At 41.9% G+C, this 21661-nt stretch overlaps 1 protein-coding gene across 4 annotated transcripts in view; it reads right to left on the bottom strand.

Moving 5' to 3' along the window:
* The window catches only part of TMEM184A (transmembrane protein 184A), a 53886-nt gene extending 36232 nt beyond the window's left edge, over positions 1 to 17654 (bottom strand). For 3 of the 4 annotated variants that reach the window (XM_069084820.1, XM_069084821.1, XM_069084818.1), the window contains exon 1: positions 17362 to 17653. The gene's annotated coding sequence lies outside the window, so the exon portion shown is untranslated. Of the gene's footprint in view, positions 1 to 17361 lie in introns of all 4 variants that reach the window. The other variant, XM_069084823.1, reaches the window with a different exon arrangement.
* Positions 17655 to 21661: the final 4007 nt, after the last annotated feature.

Below are 21661 nucleotides of genomic sequence, written 5' to 3'. Positions count from 1 at the left end.
TCTATCTATCTATCTATCTATCTATCTATCTATCTATCTATCTATCTATCTATCTGTCTGTCTGTCTGTCTGTCTGTCTGTCTGTCTGTCTATATATCTATCTGTCTGTCTATCTATCCTATCTATCTGTCTATCTATCTAGCATCCTTTCTAAAAGTAAAACGCATTAAAATTAATTTGATTCTTTTTTAATCCTTGCCAATCATTCCTCCTTTTCTGGCCTTCAAACTGTGGCCATTCACCAAAGTTCAGTTTTTTATTATCTCCCCACTCCTTTTCTGTTCTTCCTTGTGCCCCTCTATCCTCCCCTCCCTCATCTTCCAGGATGTAACCTTGGCATTATACTCATCCCTTCACTTTCCCTGACCCCATATATCTTCAGTTGCTGAACCTTGCCATGTCTACCTTCACAACATTTCTCACATCTGATCCCTTTTCTCTGCTCTCATAGCTACCATCTTGGTTCGGGCCATCATCACCTCTTACCCAGATTATTGCAACCGTGTCCTAATTGGTCTCCTTGCCTCCCATCTCTCCCTTTCTTCAGTTCATCCTACTCGATGCTACCAAAATGATTTTCCTTGAGCTCAGATCTGAACATGACACTCCCCTATTCAATCACCTCCAGTGACTAACATTTCTGTTTAGTTTTTAAAGCCCTTCATAACCCGACTCCAGCCTGTCTTTCCAGCCTCACTGGAAATCATTCCTTTCTCCTTCACTCTGTGATCCAACCAAACTGGCCTTCTCTCTGGTCCTTGCAATGATGATCCTTTTCTGTGCCTTGGCATCGACCATCCCCCATGCCTGGAATGCACTCCCTCCTCATAGATTCTCTCTCTTCTTTCAAGACACAGCCCAGGTATGTGTCTTCTCATCAAGCTTTTCCTGATCTTTTCAATGACTAGTACTCTGCCTCTCAAACTACTTTGTATTTACTTTATTCTATATATACTTATTTTTGTATGAACTTTTATTTCCCCTCCATTATAATGTAGGTTCTTTGTGAGTAAGGCTTGTTTCATTTTGTATCTTTGTAACCTCTTAGTTACAATACCAAGCACGCAGTAGGTGCTTAATAAATTCTTGCTTGGTTTATCATGGAACAGCAATTCCAAGCATCAAATAATGCCGTAAGGTCATAGATGTGGAATGAGCCTCGGAGACCATCTAGTTCAAGCCCCCTCATTAAAAAAAAGGCACTGAAGCCCAGAGATATTAAATTACTTGCCCACATTTATCCAAGTAGAGACAGCCAAGTTTTGGCCTCCAGGGTCTCTGTATCAACATCCAGTGTTGGCCGGTTGATTTGCAGTATTTTGCTATATGCCCTCAAAACTGCTTGTATTAAGTACCATGGGGTGGGAGTTGTCAAAGAAAAGGGAAGAAGTGATCATTACATTTTAGAATCCATGATAGAGAAGGAGAGGAAACCCAGACATTCATTGTCCAATACATAGTCTACATTTTCAGAAAGGAAATTTTAAAGAGTCCAGAGAAAAGTGTCAGAAGTCAGCCCAGGAGAGATGGGAAATTCTGAAGAGTGAAATCTAACAATACAAACACAAATTATTTCAGTTGGAAATGAAAGAGGGTCTTTCTAAAATGACCATTGTGGATACACAAACTCACTGACTGACTTAGATTTTAAGAGGACCTGCATATGTAGAAGAAGGGAACAAGAGGATGGATATCAGAGGATGAATGTTAAAGAGTGGCATGGATCTCTTGAAATAGCGTCAGAAGTCCTAAAGATTAGACTGAGCTGAGGCTGGTGAAGGGAGCCAGAGACAACCAAAATTGCTTTTAAAGAAAGCTATGCTCGGGTCAAAAGGAACATCAATGAAGGGAGAGATGGGCTTGGTGCTTAAGGAAGATGGAACAATGATAACGGAGGATATTTTATCTACCAAGCTAAATGATCCTTGAACTGAGGAGGACAGAACAAAAAAGATTACTAGGGAGCTGAAACTCAAGGTAAATGAAGGATGTACAGAAAGGGATGCATAAACAGGATAGTTTTGTTACTATTGCCTTTAATTTAATATACATTAAAAATTATATAACAGAAATTCATATACAATCATCTTTTTTTAAATTGAAATGTTCATGGTAAGTTTATAGTAAAAAGAAAATAGAAGAAAGAACAGAAAAGGAAGGGGAAGGGAACAAGTATTTATTAAGCCTACTATGTGCCAGGCACTGAGCTTTACAAATATATCATTTGATCCTCAAAACAGCTCTGGGAGGTGCTATTATTATCCCCATTTTACAGTTGAGAAAAATGAGGTAGAAGGTCAGTGATTTACCCCAGTCAAATAGCTAGTGTCTGACACTGGATTTGAACTCAGGTCTTCTTGACTCAGCTTCAAGCTGCCTAGGTTTAACTTCAAAAAAAAAAAAAAAAAGGCAAATGCCTGGATTTTCAAGCTGTCGAACTTGATTTCAAGTCCTGACAAAATTCTAGAAAGTATTATTAAAGGGATGTTTTTTTTTTTTTTAACACTTAGAAAGGGAAGTGGTAATTACTGAGAGCCAGCATGGCGTCGTGAAAAACTGGGCATGCCCGGGTAAGTTCCCCCTTTTTTTTTTTTTTGGTAGATTTACAGTACCGGTAGGGCAGATGGGAGAAAAAACAAAAGCTGTGGGCCCAGAATCAGGAGGGCCCTGCATTTGGGTGGCATGTCTGACATGCCACATGCCATGCCATCATGGACCAGTTACTTAATCTGAATCTTGGTTTCCTGAACTTTAAAACAGTGATAATACTTACAGCAAAGAGTGTGCCGGGCCTGCTCTGACCTGCTTTAGAGCCAGAATTGATAGTTAAATTTTCAGCGGGAGCATTTACACACACCTTAGAAATCTGCAGTCTCCATAGATAAGTGGAGACGAGATTTATAGTTTTGTGGGCGGTCTAGACAGAGAAAGTGTTAATAATGCAGATTGAATTTAAGTGTTTGTTTGCCTACGTGGTTTTCCAGCCCCTTCTTTCCCCACCCCCAGCCTGATGGTTATCCATTTCCCAGCACCCCCCTCAATTGTTCTATGAACTTCGCTTGAGCTCGCTGAGGAGCAGAAGAAACCACTGGGAATGAAGCCTAGGAGCCTAATTAATACTAATATGAGCACAAATGTGAATAACTAGCATTTCTATAGAGTGTAAGGTTCACAGAGTGCCTGGGTTTTGTGACCCCGGGCACATCATTTGAACTTAGTTTGCCTCAGTTCCCTGGCAGTAAAAAGGAAATAATAGTAGTGCCCACATCCAGATGAGATATTTGTAAAGTGCTTATTAGCAGGGAGCCTGACCCATAGTAGGTGTTATATAAATGTTAGTTATTATTAATTGTTATTATATCCATCATTTCATTTGAACTTCACAACACCCCTGCCTGAAGCACATGCCTCATGGGCTTGTTGTGAGTAATAAAAGAGGCAAAGCACTTTGGAAACCTGTCTATGTAAATGGAAGCTTTTACAATTTTTAATCTGATGTCACAGATATGTTACACCTGGATCTCAGTAAAGCTTAGAAAATATCCCTCTTCCCCTCCAAAAAATAAAATAAAATCCTGGTTTTTGGGGGGGACAGCTAGATGGTACAGTGAATAGAGCAGCAGTATTGGAGTCAGGAGGACCTGAGTTCAAATCCAACCTCAGACAACACTTACTAGCTGTGTCACCTTGGGCAAGTCACTTAACCCCAATTGCCTTACCTTCCCCCTTCCAAAACACACAAAAAAGAAAACATTACTCTTGCTATATGGTTTAGATGATAAAACATCCCTATGACATAGGTGCTATTACTATCCCCATTTCTTAGATGAAGAAACTGGGGTCAATATGGGGTAAATGACTTATCCAGGGTTATACAGCCAAATAAGTGTCTAAGGCAAAATTCAAACTCAGGTCTCCCTGCCTCTAGAAAAGACTTCTATGTGGTGCAGTGAATAGAACACCGTTCCTGGAGTCAGGAGGACCTGAGTTCAAATGCGGCTTCAGACACTTAACACACTTACTAGCTGTGTGACCTTGGGTAAATCACAACCCCAATTGCCCTCCAAAAAAAAAAAGCAAAAAACAAAACAAAACAAAGACTTCTCAAATCCCATCTCAAGCACAAGAATGATGATGATGAACTTTGCAATTCTTAGAGGATCTCAGAACTTAGAACCAGCCTCAGAGACTGGTCTAATGCAGCTCATATCTGATTTCCTTCCATATAAAGACATTCCCAGCAAGTGGGCATCCAGCTTTTCCCCAAAGATTCCTATTGAGGGGGAACCTACTATTTCCCAAGAAACACCATTCCACTTTTTGACATCTCTGATTGTTGGGGAGCTTTTTCTTACTCTGAGCACAAATGTGCCTCTTTGCCACTTATCCACAGCATGCCTCCTTCTGCCCGCTGAGGACAAGAACAAATTGATTCTCTTCTGCATGTCAGATGGTCCTTCAGATATTTTAAGATAGCTGGCATGTCCTCCTCCCTAAATCTCCATTAACCAGTCCTAATGTGAAGTAGTCTCCAATACTGTGTCTTGGTCACCCTCCTCTGGACACTCCAGCTTACAAATGTTCTTCCTAAAAATGTCCCAGCCTTACCCTCTACCTCCCCACACCCTCAATGAACTGAATATGGTATTCCAAGATTTCCAGGGCAAAATACAATGGTATCTCGCCACCCATATTCTACAGGACTTCTGCAGAGTTACCTCTACTGAGAAGATGGTGTCTTCTTGACTGAGAAGAGAATATTACATTTGATATGAACAGTATTCCTGTCACTATTAAATTTCAACTTCCTAGATTTGGCTTGTCATTTCTGTCTTAATTACATCTTTTCAGAATTATCACCTGCAAATTTGATTAGCATGACAAAAATGTTTCCATTGATAGTTTTTTTTAAAAAAAATGTTAAACAGTACAATGTCTTTCAGCCATTCTACTAGATTTCTGCTGTTGAGGTTTAGGGGTACTGGGACCCCAAAATAGCAACAGGTCCTACCTGAATGAATTAGATCCAAACCTTCTTTCAGCCAAAGACAAGATTAATTAAAACAAATCCGCCATATTGGCCAGACTCTTAAGGACTCTGAGCATTTGTGATGCTTGAATTGACAAGTGGGTCAGATTGAATCTAGGTACCTTCATGAAGGCTGAGATGGATCTTATATACAGAAAGACTGTGGGAGGGATCTAGGATTGGCCAAGTAGTCTGGGGTGATTGGAGGAGGGGTCTAGTGAGGATCTTGATGAGAATGGCCAGTAGGCTACAGTGACTACAGGGTGGAGGCCAGGAACCAAGAGAATGAGCTTTGGATAGGGTCAAGGATGAGAAGTAGCCAGAGGAAATCCAGAGGTAACAGACCATGAAGGCCTGGGCTAGGCTAAGGGGAACAGAGAATTGGGCATGGCGACAATTAAAGGCCACTTAAGGGGGTTATGGTTTCAGGGAATGCCAGATCAAGTAGGAAGACTCAAGGAGAGTTCAAGGGGGTTTCCAGAACCTGTACCCAGTCATTGCTTCCAACTCATCCTCAAGGATCTAAGATTTCATCTATGTAGGGAACTCAATAGAAAAGTCCTAGGAATTTGAACTATTATTTTAGAGGTTAAATGACTTACCCAGGGTCAGAAAAATCAGAGGTTGGGCTTGAACCTAAATCTGTATTTCAAGTCAAGGGCTTCATCTGAGTCAAAGATGTTATATTGATTAAGTTTGTCAATGTCTTTCCTAAAAACATAGTGTTTGAGACTGAATACAGTACTCCCCAGGTAGACTGACTAGGACAAAGTTTGGCGGGGGGGAGCAACCACTTCCCTCATTCTAGACACTAATCCAGTAACTCAATGAGCATTTATTAAACACCTGATATATGCAAAACACTATACTAGGTACAAAGACACAAAGAAAAAAAACAAAAGAAAAGAAAAATGAACAAATGAAAAACAGTCCCTGCCCCAAGGTAATTCAATAAAAGCATGTAAACCTGCACTAAGACTTGTGGGACACCCTGTATTGAACCCATAGGTTCCCAAAGTGGGCAATATCGCCCCCTGGGGGGCCCTGGACCAACGGGGAGGAGGTTTGTAGTAGCCTTGAGTGCAACTGGGGGACCTCGAATAAAAATAAGGGGGCAGTGGAAGCATAAGAAAAGATAAGAAAATTTTGAAAAACCATTTGTACATATTTATCTGTTGTATAACAGAGTCATAGTGATTACATTATTCTCCAAATAAACACACAAAATACAAGTTATAACCAATCAATTGTTAAGTCTACCCGCAGGTCTTAACAAGCAAGTGTTGGTAGGCAAGAGTACTGCACATTGTCAGGAAGTCCAGCATGCATCGGCAGGAATATGCATGTAATGACTTGTTTACAATATGATACTATATGGTGACATGATGCAATATTGCATCATCAAAATGTCAGTGCAGGAAAAAAACCCACAAATTTATAATAGATTATTAAATTTAAGATGTGTCATTTAAAAAAATACTTTTTTTAAATGATGCAAATTAAAAAAAAAAAGTTAAAGAAAATAGGTTTCCAGGGGGCAACAAGTAATTTTTTTTAAAGAGGGCAGTAGGCCAAATAAATTTGGAAACCTCTGAACTAGAGTTTATGTTGTATTTGGGGGTGGGGGAAAGCTTTTACTATTGACTTACAGGGTGGGAGGGAGTGGTGTTGCATGTATTTAAGATGGTGTAGAAGAAAGTAGAAAGTTCACTTTTGGAATGCAATTTGAAAAATATTTTCCAGTTTGCTTTTTAAAAAATCAGTTAACATCTACTGATTGTCTTTGTGTGCACAACTGTGAAGTAGGCATTGTAGGCTTTCTATGTTGGAGAAAAGAGAAGGATCAAAGAAAATGCTACTTGGGGTGGGTAGGGCTAGGATAAGGGTTTACAGAAAGAAAGCTCAACTGTTCAACTTGTTTTTTTGTTTCTTTTCTGTCTGCCAAGAGGAAAGATCTATGAATTCGAAAAGACAGAGCAAAACAGTTAATGAGGAGTTGAAACCCAGAATAAATAAGGAAATAGGAAGAGAGTACTTGGTTTCTTCCTTCCATGAGTTCCAAGTCATCAGTCTTGAATGGATCTAATCCTGTGTACTGAAAAGACTAACTAATGTGACTGCAGTGCCACCATCACCACCACCCTGAATTATTTGTTGTTCAGTCATTTTCAGTCATGTCTGACTCTGTGACCCCATCTGAGGTTTTATTGGCAAAGAAAGTGGAATGGTTTGCCATTTCCTTCTCCAGCTCATTTTTTACAGATGAGGAAACTGAGGCAAACAGGGTTAAGGGACTTGCCCAGGGTTCATGGCTAGTAAGTATCTGACTGCAGATTTGAATTCAGGAAGATGAATCTTCCTGACTCTAGGCCCAGTACTCTATTCACTGAGACACCTCTTTGCCCCGACCTTGAATGATACTGTATTTGAAAGTGTGGAGAATGGGAGAAATGCTGCAAGACAAGAGAAGGGTAGATGTCTTTGGTTTTTATTTTTATTTTTTTAAGAAGAAAGTAGATGACAGTGGAATGCAAGTTGTGCCATTGCTATTTGCTATCTGAGATCCTGGGCAAGTCATTCACAACTTCACAGGGTCTCTCAGTCATTCCTTCTCAGTCTATAATTAGGTTGCTGATCTGTATCATTGGAGGGCATTTCTCTATAATGATGAAATCAGTGGCCTGGATAACCCCTAACTCCTCCTCAGAAGTCTGCTAGTGGTCTTCCTGAAAATGTGTCTGGAACTGAACAAGGCATTCCAGGTGTGGTTTGATTAGGGCAAAATTTAGATGCTAAACTTTAGAGGGAAAGCCACCTCCCTCCTACTAGACAGAAGACTAGACTAGAAGACAGACACCGTTCTTCTCTTGTTGGGGCCTATTTTTAAAATAACCTCCATCTACTACACTACTCTGTCTCTAATTTGAAAGGGAATCATTAATGACTTACTTCCCAAATCTAGTCATTCAACCAGTTCTGAGTCATTGTGCCTATAATCACCTATTCCATATCGATCCATCTTGTCCACAAAGAAAGCATGAGAGCTCTTGTGAAATACTTTGCTGAAATCTTAGGAAACCCAATCATCCACGTTCCCAGATCTACCAGTCTAGTGACCCTGTTTTAAAAAGGCAATGAGGTTAGTCTGGCATGACCTGTTTTTTGATGGGCCCATCTTAGTGAACATTACTGCCCTTTTTGGATGTTCACAAACCATTCATTCACTACCATCTTCCAAAATTTTGCCAGGAATAGCTCTCAAACTATTGTTTATAGATTCTTTTCATTTGTTCAGTCACTTTCCAGTCCTTTCTGATTCTGTGACCCCGTTTGGGGTTTTCTTGGCAAAGAAACTGGAGTGGTTTGCCATCTCCTTCAGCTCATTTTACAGATGAGGAAACTGAGGCAAGGAGGGTTAAGTGACTTGCCAAGATTACATAAGTAGTAAGTTTCTGAGGCTCTGGAAGATAAAGGACCTACCACATGCTACGTTAGAGGACTGGACTAACAAAATAACACCTTTATAAACTAAACAATGTTCAGACAAGGACAATCCGTATGGTTAGGGGCTTAGAGCTCTGTGGCACAGGAGACAGAGAAAGTGCTGGACCTGGAAGACCCGAGTTCAAATTTAGCCTCAGACATTTACAAGCTGGATGACCCTGGGCAAGTCACTTAACCTGTTTGTGCCTCAGTTTCCTCAAATGTAAAGTGGAGATAATAACAGTATTACCTCATAGAGTTTTTGTGAAGATCAAATGAAATATTATTTGTAAAGGACTTAGCACAAGGCCTAGCACATAGGTATTATATAAATGCTTATTTCCTTCCCTCTGCTCTACTCTCATCCCCAGTCCAAAGCACAGGAAACTTTGCTGAAGAAATTATGCATATTTAGCCAGAAGAAGAAAAGTCTTTGGGGGAACATGAGGGTTGCTTTCTAATATTTGAAGGGCTATCTTGTGAAAGAGGGATTAGACTTGCTCTAATTGGCCCCAGAGGGTATGACTAGAAATAGTGAGCAGAAAAGACAGAGAAGCAGATTTCTGCTCAATATCAAGAAAGATTCCCTCACGATGAGAGGTAATAGATGGGCTTCTTGACGATGTGGGCGTTTCAAGCTCACTTGTCCAGGGTGTTGCACAGAGGAATTAAGTTTTAGGTAGGATTTGATTTACGTACTCTCTGAGATCCCTTTTAACTTGGAGGTCTGGGTAAGAACAGGACTTAGAATCAGGGTATCTAGAAATCTAACACTAGACTGCTTTAATTAGCGGTGCACTTTATGTCTTTTTTCATATGCTTTTCCTCTATATAACAAAAACAACAATAATGCTAATAGCAATAATTTATATAGCACTTTACAAATGTGAACTCATTTGATTCACAAAACAATCCTGGGAGCCTGGAAGGTAAATGCTGTTATTATACACCCCCCCCCCTTTTTTTTTAAAGCAATTGGGGTTAAGTAACTTGCCCAAGGTTACACGGCCAGTTATTTTGTGTGGGTGTTAAGTATCTGAGGCCGGAACCGATCCCAGGTCTCCTGACTCTGGGGCTGGCGCTCTTACTCACTGTGCCACTTGGCCGCCCCATATACCCATTTTTATAGATGAGAAAATTGAGGCAGACAGATTTGTAGGCTTCCTGAAGAGAGGCACAGTGTCCATCATGGAGGAGGTGGTTATTCTTCTAAAAGAGACCTGTACAACTTGGCAGTAGGCAGGGGCCAAAATTAAAAGAGGCTAAACTTCTTTAGGCTGCAGATGGGTTTTTTTTTTTTTTTAAGCAATCAGGGTTAAGTAACTTGCTCAAGGTTACACGGTCAGGTGTTTCTGGATGGGGCTAAGTGTCTGAGCCCAGGATTCGATCTCCAGGTCTTCTCAACACTGGAGCCAGTGCTCTTACTCGCTGTGCTACCTGGCTGCCCCTGCAGATGGGTTTTTAGCAGCTCACTTTCCAAGTAAAGGTAACTAGAGACAGACTGGTGATGGCTGATTGCTGCATGGCATGTGACACACAGGAGCGAGTACCCAGTGGCAACCCACTGGCCACAATAGTGACTAGTGGAAGGCAGATTAAACAGGGCATGGACAAAGCACTCATTACATCTTTTTTGTTTTTCTTTTTGGAGGGCAATTGGGGTTAAGTGACTTGCCCAAGGTCACAAGGCTAGTTTTTGTGTTAAGTGTCTGAGGTCAGATTTGAACTCAGGTACTCCTGACTCCAGGGCCGGTGCTCTATTCACTGCACCACCTAGCCACCCCTCGTTACATCTTTACTTTCTTTTACATCCTCTACATTTTTTGAGGGCCACCTGAAATCCTTTGGTGGGCCCCAAGCAGCCCAAAGGCCATATGTTGTGCAGGTCTGCTCTAAAAGGCTATTCCAGAGTCACACAAGCTAGGAAGTGTGTGAAGAAGGATTTGAACTCAGGTTTTCCTGACTCAAAGACCAGTGCTTTCCACTGAATCATTTGTTTTGTCTCTGAAATTCTAAGCTCTTTGGGGTTATGGCCCTTTCTTAATTATTTTTGTCTGTCTACCTACACAGCCAGACTTTTCCCCTCCACCTCAATAGCCTGCCTTTTCTGAACTCCTATTATATTAACCACCTACCTGACCTGTGCCCTTAAGAACCATATACTTCCTTGTATTTTTATCTAATTGTTTCATTAAGTCCCTTTGACAAGCTTTATAAGCTGTATGTACGTTGTTGAGCGCACACCTTGGCCCATTGCAGTTGTTTAAAAAAAAAATATTTGTTCACTTGGGCCATATGATCTTATATTTAGTGCCTTTTTTAGAGGTCACATAATTCCAACCCCTTCATTTTACAAACACGGAAACTAAGGCCCAGATTTACCTAAGGTGAGACCAACAGTAATCAGATATGAGCTACAAGTCCTGACTCCAAATCTAGCCCTTATCTGATCTCCACTAGGAACCAGAGGTCACTGTGATTCATCATTCACCCACGGCCCCGTGCTTGTCTGCTACACGCATTTCATTATCCCGCATGAGCAGAAGTAGTCCCAGCAAGTAGGAAGGCTGTGTTTACTATAGCCGCTAGCTTCTGTTTAGGTGCTGCCCAGCTCCAATAAAACCCCAGATCTTGCCCACCAGGTACAAATTCCTTGCATAGCCTTTAGATCTGGGTGGCTGCAGACAGAATAGAAGCTCTGTTCTTCTGGGAGACCTTTTAAAATCAGAGAGAAGCCTCTCAAAGATCTGTCATCCCAGACTGAAGCTGGTGAGGACAGCACACAGCCCAATGCTCCAGCCACAGCAGATTTCCATTCCAAAAGGGAACAACTGCTGCTGTAAAACTTAATTAACGGTTTATAATGACACTAATTAAAAAGGAAAATCTCTGGGTCAGGCTGAGCCAGAATCCCTGCCTTTGCCACATAGTTAGAAGCCAGCCGTGTCAGGAGGCTGGTCAAGTTAGGGCAGCTGATGACCCATCTGCCTGTGATCTGCACATGTTTGCGGGGAGTCAGAAGGGAAGGAACAGGGGTTGGGCATTTACAGAGCTTGTAGTCAACCGCACTGGCAACTGGAATTGGGTATTGGGCTGGGTATCAGGCAGTTTCATCCCAAAGCACAGCCCTGGTCAGTTTGGCCTAGACCTTAAGTTGCTATGATGCGGACCAATTATTGGGAGCTATTCTGTAGGGATTTTAGTGTCCTGAAAAAAGGTCCTGGGTTACCTCTGAAATTTATTCTTCATGGTACACTGAAAAGAACATTGGCTCTAGAATCAGAGGACCTGGGTTCAAGCCTCAGGTATTTATTTGCAGTGTGACTCTGGGAAAATCACTTTAATGCTTTCAGTCTGGTTTCTTCATCTATCAGATGAGGATAATAAAATCATTTATGTCATAGGGTTGTGAGGATCAAATGAAATAACATACTTAAATAACTGCAACAAACCTTAAAGCAACATGTAAATACTAGCTATTATTTTTATATGTGGGGTTTTTTTTTTTCCATCTAACAGAGTTTGAGTATTTCAAGCAAATTTATAGCTATATTTAGGGATTAAAAAATTTAGATTGCTTGACTAACGACACTTAAATAAGACTTCATTTATAACCGGTTTTAAGCTCTGATTTTACTCCCTACCATCTTTTTCCCTAGCTAGGTTACATGGTAGTCAGGAAGATTTACATTCAAATCCTGCCTGACACTTACCAGTAGGTGACCATGGGTAAGTCACTTAACCTGTTTGCCTCCATTTCCTTAGCTGTAAAATGAAAATAATAATAATAATACTCACCCCTTGAAACTATAGACTACACAGTAGTAGGAATACAACAACAAAATGAAAAACAATCCATGTCCTTGAAGAGGATTCTGCCGGAATGTAGCATCTCAAGAGGGAGTATTGCCATAGATTATAACTCCTAAGCTGGAAGGGGCCTCATTTTACAGATAAGGAAACCCAAGATTAAATTTCTTGCCTAAAGTCACAGTATCAGAGGCAGGATTTGAACTTGGCCCTTCCTAACACCCAGTCCTATAGTCTATGCACTGCACCACCCGGTGGCAGTTCAGGTGAAGATAAAACAGCCTGAGGCTAGTCTTTGGAAAAGTTACATTTACTGGCCCTGACCTCCTAAGGGAGGTTCTTTCCCTCTTCTCTCCACCCCTAACCTGAGCTCCCAGGCAGCACTGCTCTCTCCTGCTAAGGGAACAAAGTCATCTGATAAGTGCATTTACACTTCCCTATGAGGAACTTAATATTGTTGAGTCTTTCACTGTAGTATTTGTATTTTCAAAAGATGACCCCAGGGAGAGGGCAATGCTTAACTCAAAGGAAATGAATGATGGCTGTGCTTAACACTTCAGAGACAGATCTGCCCAAGAGCTATATTTGGGCAGGGGGGCTTCCAGGTATCCTTCTAATCACAGTGGGACAGCTGCCTACTCCACATACCCATGAGGCCAGGCCTTGAGCCACAGGTACAAATGAATGAGCTGGAGTCAAGCTTGAAAGCACACTCTCAAATCTGTCCTCCCTCCATCTCCAGTTTTTTGCCCTTCCCTTTTTTTGTCGAGTTAGCCTAAAAACGGCAGCAGGGACCAATCTTCCACAAGATCACAGATTTAGAGCTAAAAGGGGCCTTTGAAGCTAAGTAAAACATGCTCATTTTACAGGGAAGGAGACTGAGGCCCAGAGAGATTCAATTAGAGACAGGATTCAAACCAAGGACCCACCTGATTTGAAGTTCAACACTGTTCAGGACCGCACTGGTGAGCTGCTGTGGAATGAGACGCAGTCAGGGCCACTCTGTGCAGTGCAGAGCTTGGGGCAGACTGAATTGGATAGAGAAATCCCCTAAACTCTGCTAACATTTTTAGCTGGGAGAAATCTGGTTACAAATGAACATCAGAGGCAGCTCTGATCAGCAGAAGTCAGAGATAACCAGAGAGATAGTCAGGAGTCAGGAGAACATCAGGGTGAAAAATACAGCATTGTTGACTTTGAGATGGTAGGGACCTCAGAGGCCACGTAGTCCAATGCCATTTTAAGGATGAAGAAACTGAGGACCAGAGAGGTTAAGTCACTTGCTCAAGGTTGCATAGGTTTTTTAAATTTTTTTTTTTTAGGTGGCAGAGTTGGGATAGATGTGTGTGGGGTACGGGGACTCCCAAAATTTAAAACTCAGACGCATCTCAAGGTAGGAACAGAAAGCATTTATTCAGTTCTTGCAAGAAAAGGGCATCACCTCCACTAGAATGGACAAGTGGAAGGAGGTGTGTCACAGAAGACAGAGCAAGCTGATACACCCTAGGGAGAACAAACCTCCTCCCACCGCTATCCCTTATTCCCATTGGCTAGGAGGCAGGCTTACAATCTAGGCGCTGAAAAAGACAGGGAAACAGGGCACAGCAATCCAAATGTACGTGTCCTCATTTGGCAGACTTAATGCTGAGGTGGCACTGAGGGCTCGCCATGTGTTTTCCGGTAGAGGGGACCCGGGCCTGTTCTCATGAGAAACCTTACTAGATTTTAGGGTGCAGTCTGAGAAATTTTCACCCCTCACCCTGACGTGACAGGAGGATGACGTTTTCCCCGTGTGATCAGTGGGGTCATGGTGATATTCAAGCCTTAATCTCTTTTATTTAAAGTACTACCACTTTTTCCCTAGTGAGGTGATGTGGTAGATGTCCCTTCAGGTCCCTAAGACTAGCATTCAGATGCTGTCTCTGATGCTTTAATTAGTGAGAAGGTCTAGGGCAATCATTTAGATTCTTTGGGCCTCAGTTTCCTCATCTGTAAAATGGGAATAATAACACTCACCTCTACAGGTTGTTGTGAAGCTCAAATGAGATAATTATGTAAACCTTATAAAGATAATAATAATGTCAGCCTTAAACTGCTATGTAAATCAGGGGTTCTTAACCTAGTGTCTGTGAACTTTTTAAAGATTGATAATTATATTTCAATATGATTGGTTTCTTTGTAACCCTAGGCATGTATGTATACATTTTAAAATATTCTGAGAAAGGTCCATAAACTTCACCAGACTGCCAGAGGGGTCCATGACACAAACAGGGTTAAGAACCTCTGACAAAAGGGCGGTTAGGTGTCGCAGTGAATGGAGCACTGGCCCTGGAATCAGGAGGATCTGGGTTCAAATCTGTCCTCACACTTAACGCTTATAAGCTGTGTGACCTTGGGCAAGTCACTTAACCCCAATTGCCCTCCAAAAAAAAAAACACCAAAAAGAACCTCTGATGAAAATGTTACTGTATATTACTATTATTATTACCTGTCATTTTCCTAAGACACTTTGCCAATCCAGAGGCCTGGGTCTGACAACAGACATGGAGTCAAAGGCAGATTGACCAACCTACTATATCCCTGGATCAGCTCTAGCCATAGATAAATTAAATTCTTCCTTGGATCCTAAGCTTAGGTAAAATTCTCTTTTCCTGAGAAATAAGTCATTCCCTATTGTACTTTCTCTCCCAAGGGATCTAGCCCCAAATTTGGGAGAATTATCTACCAATTAGCAATGGGGTGTGGTGAGCTGAGAAGTCCCATGTGACATGGCATTTCTCCTTTCTCCTCCTCCGGTCCAACTTCCCAGTCTGGTAACTGCAGCCGCCAGAAGAATGGAAAAGAGCTGAGGCCGTGCCAAGAACCACTCACAATGAACAAAGTAAACTGGGTTTGGGAAAGTGAGGGGCCTGAAAAATGGTGCCCCTGGGGAGGGAACAGGTGAGACCCTAACCATTCAGAGAGAACCACAAGAAAGAATGAAACCCTAGATACTCTCTTGCAGAAGGGCCATTTTCCCCAGGCAGGCTGTCTGGAAACTTTCAGAAAAACACAGAGAGCAGGTAAAGATGAATGCTTGTGATGAGAAGAATGCATCAGGTCTCACACCCACTCATGGGGAAGGCCGCCGCTAAGAGCCTTTGGTCAGATTTCATCTAAATTGGGCCCAGTGGTCTAACAAAGCCCCTCCTTGGGCACAGAGACAAAGGATCAGCCCCTTCTATTCAGAAATTCGGCCAATCTACCTTCCTGCTTCCAGTCCTTGAACCAATGTCTCAGGAAATGGTTGCAGATACACTTAAGACAATTATTCAATGTTTTTTCCTGACCCCCCAATCAACTAGTGCCCAAGGGAGATTTTTGGCTCCCCCAGCTCTAAGGTGTTCAGGACATTGTCCAGCCCCTTTTAAAATAGCCAAACAATATCTAACTTGGTCTTCATAGTTGTACATTTCATTGGCTGACCCACCAACACTGCCTCTGTACTTGTCCAACAAGAATTCACCAAAATATCCTTTTTGCTACTTTTGAAAATTGGCTCCTAGGCTCCAGGCTTCTTGCACCTTGTGCCCTCCTGAGTGTGGTTAATTGCTCAGATAAAAGGACTTAGCATTTTCTCTTTAAAAAAAAGTAACACAACAAAAATCTCCAGTGTCCTGTGGCTCTTGGAGCTCGTCCCAAGCACTCCAGAGATGTTTCCCTAGCTTAGCAGCCCCAAAGACTTTCCTGTTCTGGGACTTTTTTGTCACTGAGCATTGAACTTTTCAGTTCCAATGTGGGGCACCTGTGAGGCTAAAGTCAGGGTATGAAGCTTGGTACTGGAGACTAGGAATATGGAAAGAGAAGGCATGAAGATGAATACAGATTACTCTGTCTTCCCTTTGGCTTCCTGATTTCCAAAATCCTAAAGCTGAGTCAACAAGGATTTCAAGTCAGTAAGCATCTCCTAAGCACCTACTTCATCCGATTAGTGTGTGAACTCCTGGAAAGAAGAGCCTGGCTTTGAGCTTTTTGGTTATACCCAGCGCTTAGCACAGCACCTGGCAAATAAATGTTAAATAAATGCACATTGACTGACTTGACTGCCAGGCACTGAAGTAAGTGATGGGAATACAAAGAAATTAAAAAATCAGTCCCTGCTGTCCAGGAGCTCAGTCTAACTAGCTGCGTCTTCCACTTCCTCAGTACCCAGCCCAGTCATAGGAATTGTGCAGGTTAATATTAGACAATCAATAACTGCCTGTTGATTGATCACTTTGATAATGACTGGGATCTCTCTTTGCCCCTTTAGAACAAGTGGATAGGTTTCTTTCCAAGGATTATAAAGTTAGAACTGGCAGGACCTGTACAGGTCATCTAGCCCAACCTCCTAATTTTACAGATAAGGAAACTGAGTCCCAAAGACATTAACCTGCCCAAGGTCACCTAGGCAATAATTAGCAGAGCTAGTATCTGAACTGGAGTCTTCTGATTCCAAATCTAGAATTCCTTCCACTGCACTCAAAGGTTAAGGACTGGAAGTCAGGTTATTTACCTAATTTGGAAACCAATGTTCTCCTGCTCGGGGCTACATGCCAAGATCTCCTTAAGCTTTGGCTGATAGAAGCAGTGGTAGATCTAGAGTCAGAGAACTTGGGTTCAAAGCTGGATTTTGCCATAAATGACTTGTCCCAAGACCTGTTCTATCTATTCCTATATAGATAAGTCACAGCACTATCACTGAACTGGATTGAAAAACGGTATGTATATATTTGTGGACATCTGAGGTCTCATCTGAGGAAATGCAGGGGAAAAAAAAATCCTCACTAGCACATACAGCTAGAAGAACTAGCCTGCAGACAAAGTTGGCCCATCAGGAGTTGCGGATCATGGGGTTGTGATTTTTCTCAGCTCCTGTGGGCAAAGACTCTCCAAGGAGCTCTCTATCCTCCTCCCTACCACCCCATCTCACTTTAGACAAACACCTATTAAATCCTAGGATCCAAGATTCAGAGAACAGTTAACTCAAAAGCAATCCCCTAACCCTGGTGGTAACTCACCTTACTGGTTAGTTTCTGGCTCCAGTCCGATTGCCTCTCTCAGCTCCTCAAGGGTTAATGCCAGACCCTACAGTACTGCAGAAGGGATTCAGGGGAGAGGGATCCTCATCAGATTCACCCAGCCTCCACCTGAAGTGCCAGGTTCCCACTCAAGCTATTCTGGCCCCTGATTTCTCCCAAGAGGCAGCCCTAGGCCCCGCTCCAATGGCTTCTGCTCTATACAGGACTCCCAATAGTGCATCTGCTTTTCCCCTAAGCACCAAACTCCTCCCAGCCTTGTACATTGAGCTTACAGGTACACCCAGCTCCACCCTGCCTAACCCTAAGTCCCTCCTCTCTCTTCCGTATTCCTCAGGGCCTTCTTTCCTTCACTTCCCAACCCGTCCCTATGTCTGTGCTACAGCACCTGGGGCCCATCAAATTTACCAAGTCCACTGAATTCTCTCCTATATAAATTTCTCCTTCTTCCTCCACCTATTTGAAGACCACTTGTCCTTAACATGCTGCCTCTTAAAAAAATAAAAAAAACAGAACCATGTCAATGATTCATAAAGGGGTAGGAGGCGTTTTATTTCTTTACTAATGGTAACAAACATGCCCCGTGCCCTCTAACGTGGGCACGATTCTGTTTTCTGCCAGGGGCCTTTGTTAGTTTGTCTCTTTTCTTCTGGAGTCTTTCTTTCTTTCTACATGTTCCTCTACCTTCCCCCTCCCAATTCCTCTCTATTTTCTTCCCATTCCCAAACATCACATTTCTTCTCTCCTTGAAAAACATGACTCAATAATGATAAAAGTAATAATAATAGCTCACATTTATTTAGTGCTTACTAATTGACAAGCCCTATGCTAACCGCTTCACAATGATCATTTCCTCTGATCCTCACAACAACCCTGGGAGGTAGATGCTATTATGTCTTTTTCAGATCAGGAGACTGAGGGAAGCTGAGGGTAAATGGACTGCCCAATGTCACCCAACTACTACGTCTGAGACTGGATCTGAACCAAGGTCTTCCTGATTCCAGGCTCAGTGCTCTAAACACGAGCCAATCTAGCTGCTTTCACTGCTCAGCTTCTGTGGAGCCAAGATCGCCCTCCCCCCAACACTCCCACCCAACGTACACCTGAGTCTTTGCTTCTATCCACTGCAGTGATTCAAAGGAGGACAGAGTTCAGAGTCACTCATTCCCATCACCGTCCTGGTAACATAGAATAGCAAAATCCTCATAAAAAAAAGTTTAAAAATTATGCTGCTTTCTGAAAAGTTCTCATACTTCTCCAATCATTGAATGCCCTTTACCTTTTCACAATCTCTCTGGAATTTATGAATCCTCATTTTAGACCGAAACTATCCTTCATCCACACACAGACAGGGTTTGTGCTCTATTTTTCTTACTGTGATGCCAAACTATAAAACCAAGATGACAGAAAGCCTTTCTGTAGTCATCTTCCACATCATTCCGGTTTTTTTCATTTCATTCCCATCGATCCGGTCCATCATTCTCGTCACTTATCTGGTCACTGTTCTTCTGACTTCCAATTTCACTGTGATGTTCCAAACAAATAACAAAAGCCAACGCTCTCTCAGCCTATCTCCCTGTGTTTTCTATTTCATTCCATGGGTTATTTGTCATAATTTGTTCGGGTGTTCCCAAGGTTCTTCCAAATACCCAGAGAAGATGCTTGAAAGCCCATCACTGGCTCCAAGGGAACATGTTTTTCTTTATGAGCCTCCAGACCACCAAGAGTCAGTTCCCTGAACCCTTATCTCCAAAGTCCTTTTTTTTTTTTTAAATGGGTGAATTGGAGCAGCTAGGTCTGCCTAATAGTTCTGGTTAGCAGTTCAGCATAAAACAGTAGTTGACAAATTGCACCCTGTTTGTCCAAGGGCATTGCCTAGAAAAAGTCAACCTGAATCTACCAGCAGTGCAATAGGGGACAGAAAATTAGCCCAATTCTCATTATTTACTCTTGGCTATAAACCTGCTAAAAGTTGTAATTACAGTTTGATCACTGGATAAGCACCATATGCAGCTTTTCATGCTAAAGGAATAACAATTTCTAAAAAGCAGACAGCTCCTTCTTCGGAACCCGCCAGGTTTATAGATCTCTTTACTGGTGCATGTATCTCACCTTCTGAATTATAGCAGCTGTGAGATGAGCACTGATGGAAATCGGGGGCCAGGTGCCTTTCACACACCAGTCACATGCCCTGATTTATAAGGCATAAGACACTGGCTTAACGGACTGAGGCATTTAGTATCAGGTTTTGCTTTTGTTTTTAACAGTGCCCATCCAGTTCTGGGTAGCTGTAAATAAACACAGCTTACAGAAGGCAATAAGGACACCCCAGTTTCAGGTCCACATCCCTGATAAGGGTCAAAATCATGGAGGTGCCACTATCTTTCAAGAGTTCTTGTTTAAAGCCAGTTTCCTGGATTCATGGTTACAGCTTTAAAATCTAAAAAGGACAACAGACTTAGAAGCCTTCATTTAGGTACCAATCGAGAATCTAGAAAACCAAAGACAGCAAACCCTGCCTAGTCTCTGTTTCTCTCTGACACACATTCCACCCCGTATTTCAGTCTCTTCATTTGTTACAGAGAAATCAAGGTTCTGCAGTAAAAAGCAAAAGAACCAAAACAACAAATCAAATGTCAGAAATCACAGACTGATATGCCAACAAGAGAGATAATTAGCTTTACTTGGTTCCCATCTTCTGCAAATCTGCCATTATTTTTCCCTGGACCCATGCTTTAAAGTGCTTCTCCCTGTCACATCACAGAAGAGTTTATAAAACAAAGACAACCCAGGAGAATTGTAGAAGCCCTTAGTCCAAGAAAAAATTATTTTCAAGTATCGTTTTGTGACCTTATAAAGAAACTGAGGTCAGATACTTCTAACCAGTATTGTTAAGAAATTATTGCCTTTTGTTTATCACATTTAAGAACATCTTCCTTCCTACCTCCTCAGTGAACCCTGCCCTTGCAGCAAAAATTTCAAGAGAAAAAAACCAGTTCCGCAAGAACTAAAACATCCATTGCAGCTGGCACTACATGACTATCCTGTACCTCTAGTTTTCTATCTCTGGAATGAAAGGTGAGATGTACATTTTCCCAATTCTCTGAAATCAAGCCCCTTCCCAGTCTATTTCAAGGAATATAGTCTTAAGTTTTATTTCCTACGAACAGAAGACAGTGGTTTGAAGTCAGTCTAAGTGAATTTATTCCCTGTTCGAACCAAGCCTGGGTTTTGACTCAAAAGCAAGTTGCCATCACACTCACATCTTACATCTCCTGTTTTCTTATAAAAGGCCTTTCAATTTGCATGAAGACCCAATTTACTGATTTTCAACTTCTTGCTGTTGTGCACAACCATTCTATATCACTACTTTCTCTACCAATAAAGAAAGGGTTGGGCGTGAGTAAGAGCGCCAGCCCCAGAGTCGGGAGACCTGGGATCGGTTCTGGGCTCAGATACTTAACACTACACAAAATTACTGGCCATGTAACCTTGAGCAAGTTACTTAACCCCGATTACTTTACAAAAAAAAAAGAATGAAAGAAAGGGTCTGGAAACCTAGGTTTCTGTAAGATTCAGTGAGGAAAAGGATTAAGGAATTAATGGAATACCAGAAGTAGCCAACTGCCATGGAAAGGGTTTGGGCTCTGGATCCATGAGTTTGGGCTGTGGATTTGGTAAGACTGGGTTCACAATCTACCTCTGACACTTACTACCTATGAAACCTTTGGTGGGTCACTTTATCTCAAAGGGCTTCAATTTCCTCATCTGTAAAATAGGGGATGCTGGAACAAATGGCCTTCGAGGTTCCTTGTGGGTCTATGACCATTGGATCCTGTTTGATGCTTGATGCATAGAATTGCCATTCTTAGAACACTTAATTTTTGATTTTCTTTTCAACAGTACTTCAGAGGCTACAAAAAGAAGAGCCTTAAGAAAAGGGAGAGAGAAAAAAGTAGGACCTAAAAATTATAATTTTTGTGTAATGTTAAGACTAATTTCCAACATTTTCCAATTCCAACTAATTTCAACATTATTTGAACGATGTGAGTCATATACCTATCATTCCTTATCAAACAAATTGTCATACATTGAGAGTACTTTTAATTACATTCATGGTAGGGGGCGGCTAGGTGGCACAGTGAATACAGCACAGGCCCTGGATTCAGGAGGACCTGAGTTCAAATGCGACCACAGACACTTAACACTTACTAGCTGTGTGACCTTGGGCAAGTCACTTAACCCCAACTGCCTTCCCCCCTCAAAAACAAACAACAAAACA

Source organism: Petaurus breviceps, unplaced genomic scaffold (assembly GCF_028583685.1).
Source record: "Petaurus breviceps papuanus isolate PSGF00001 unplaced genomic scaffold, PetGlider_PUasm1.0 175, whole genome shotgun sequence".
NCBI classification, from domain to species: Eukaryota; Metazoa; Chordata; class Mammalia; order Diprotodontia; family Petauridae; genus Petaurus; species Petaurus breviceps.
This window is presented reverse-complemented; position numbering and strand designations above follow the sequence as displayed.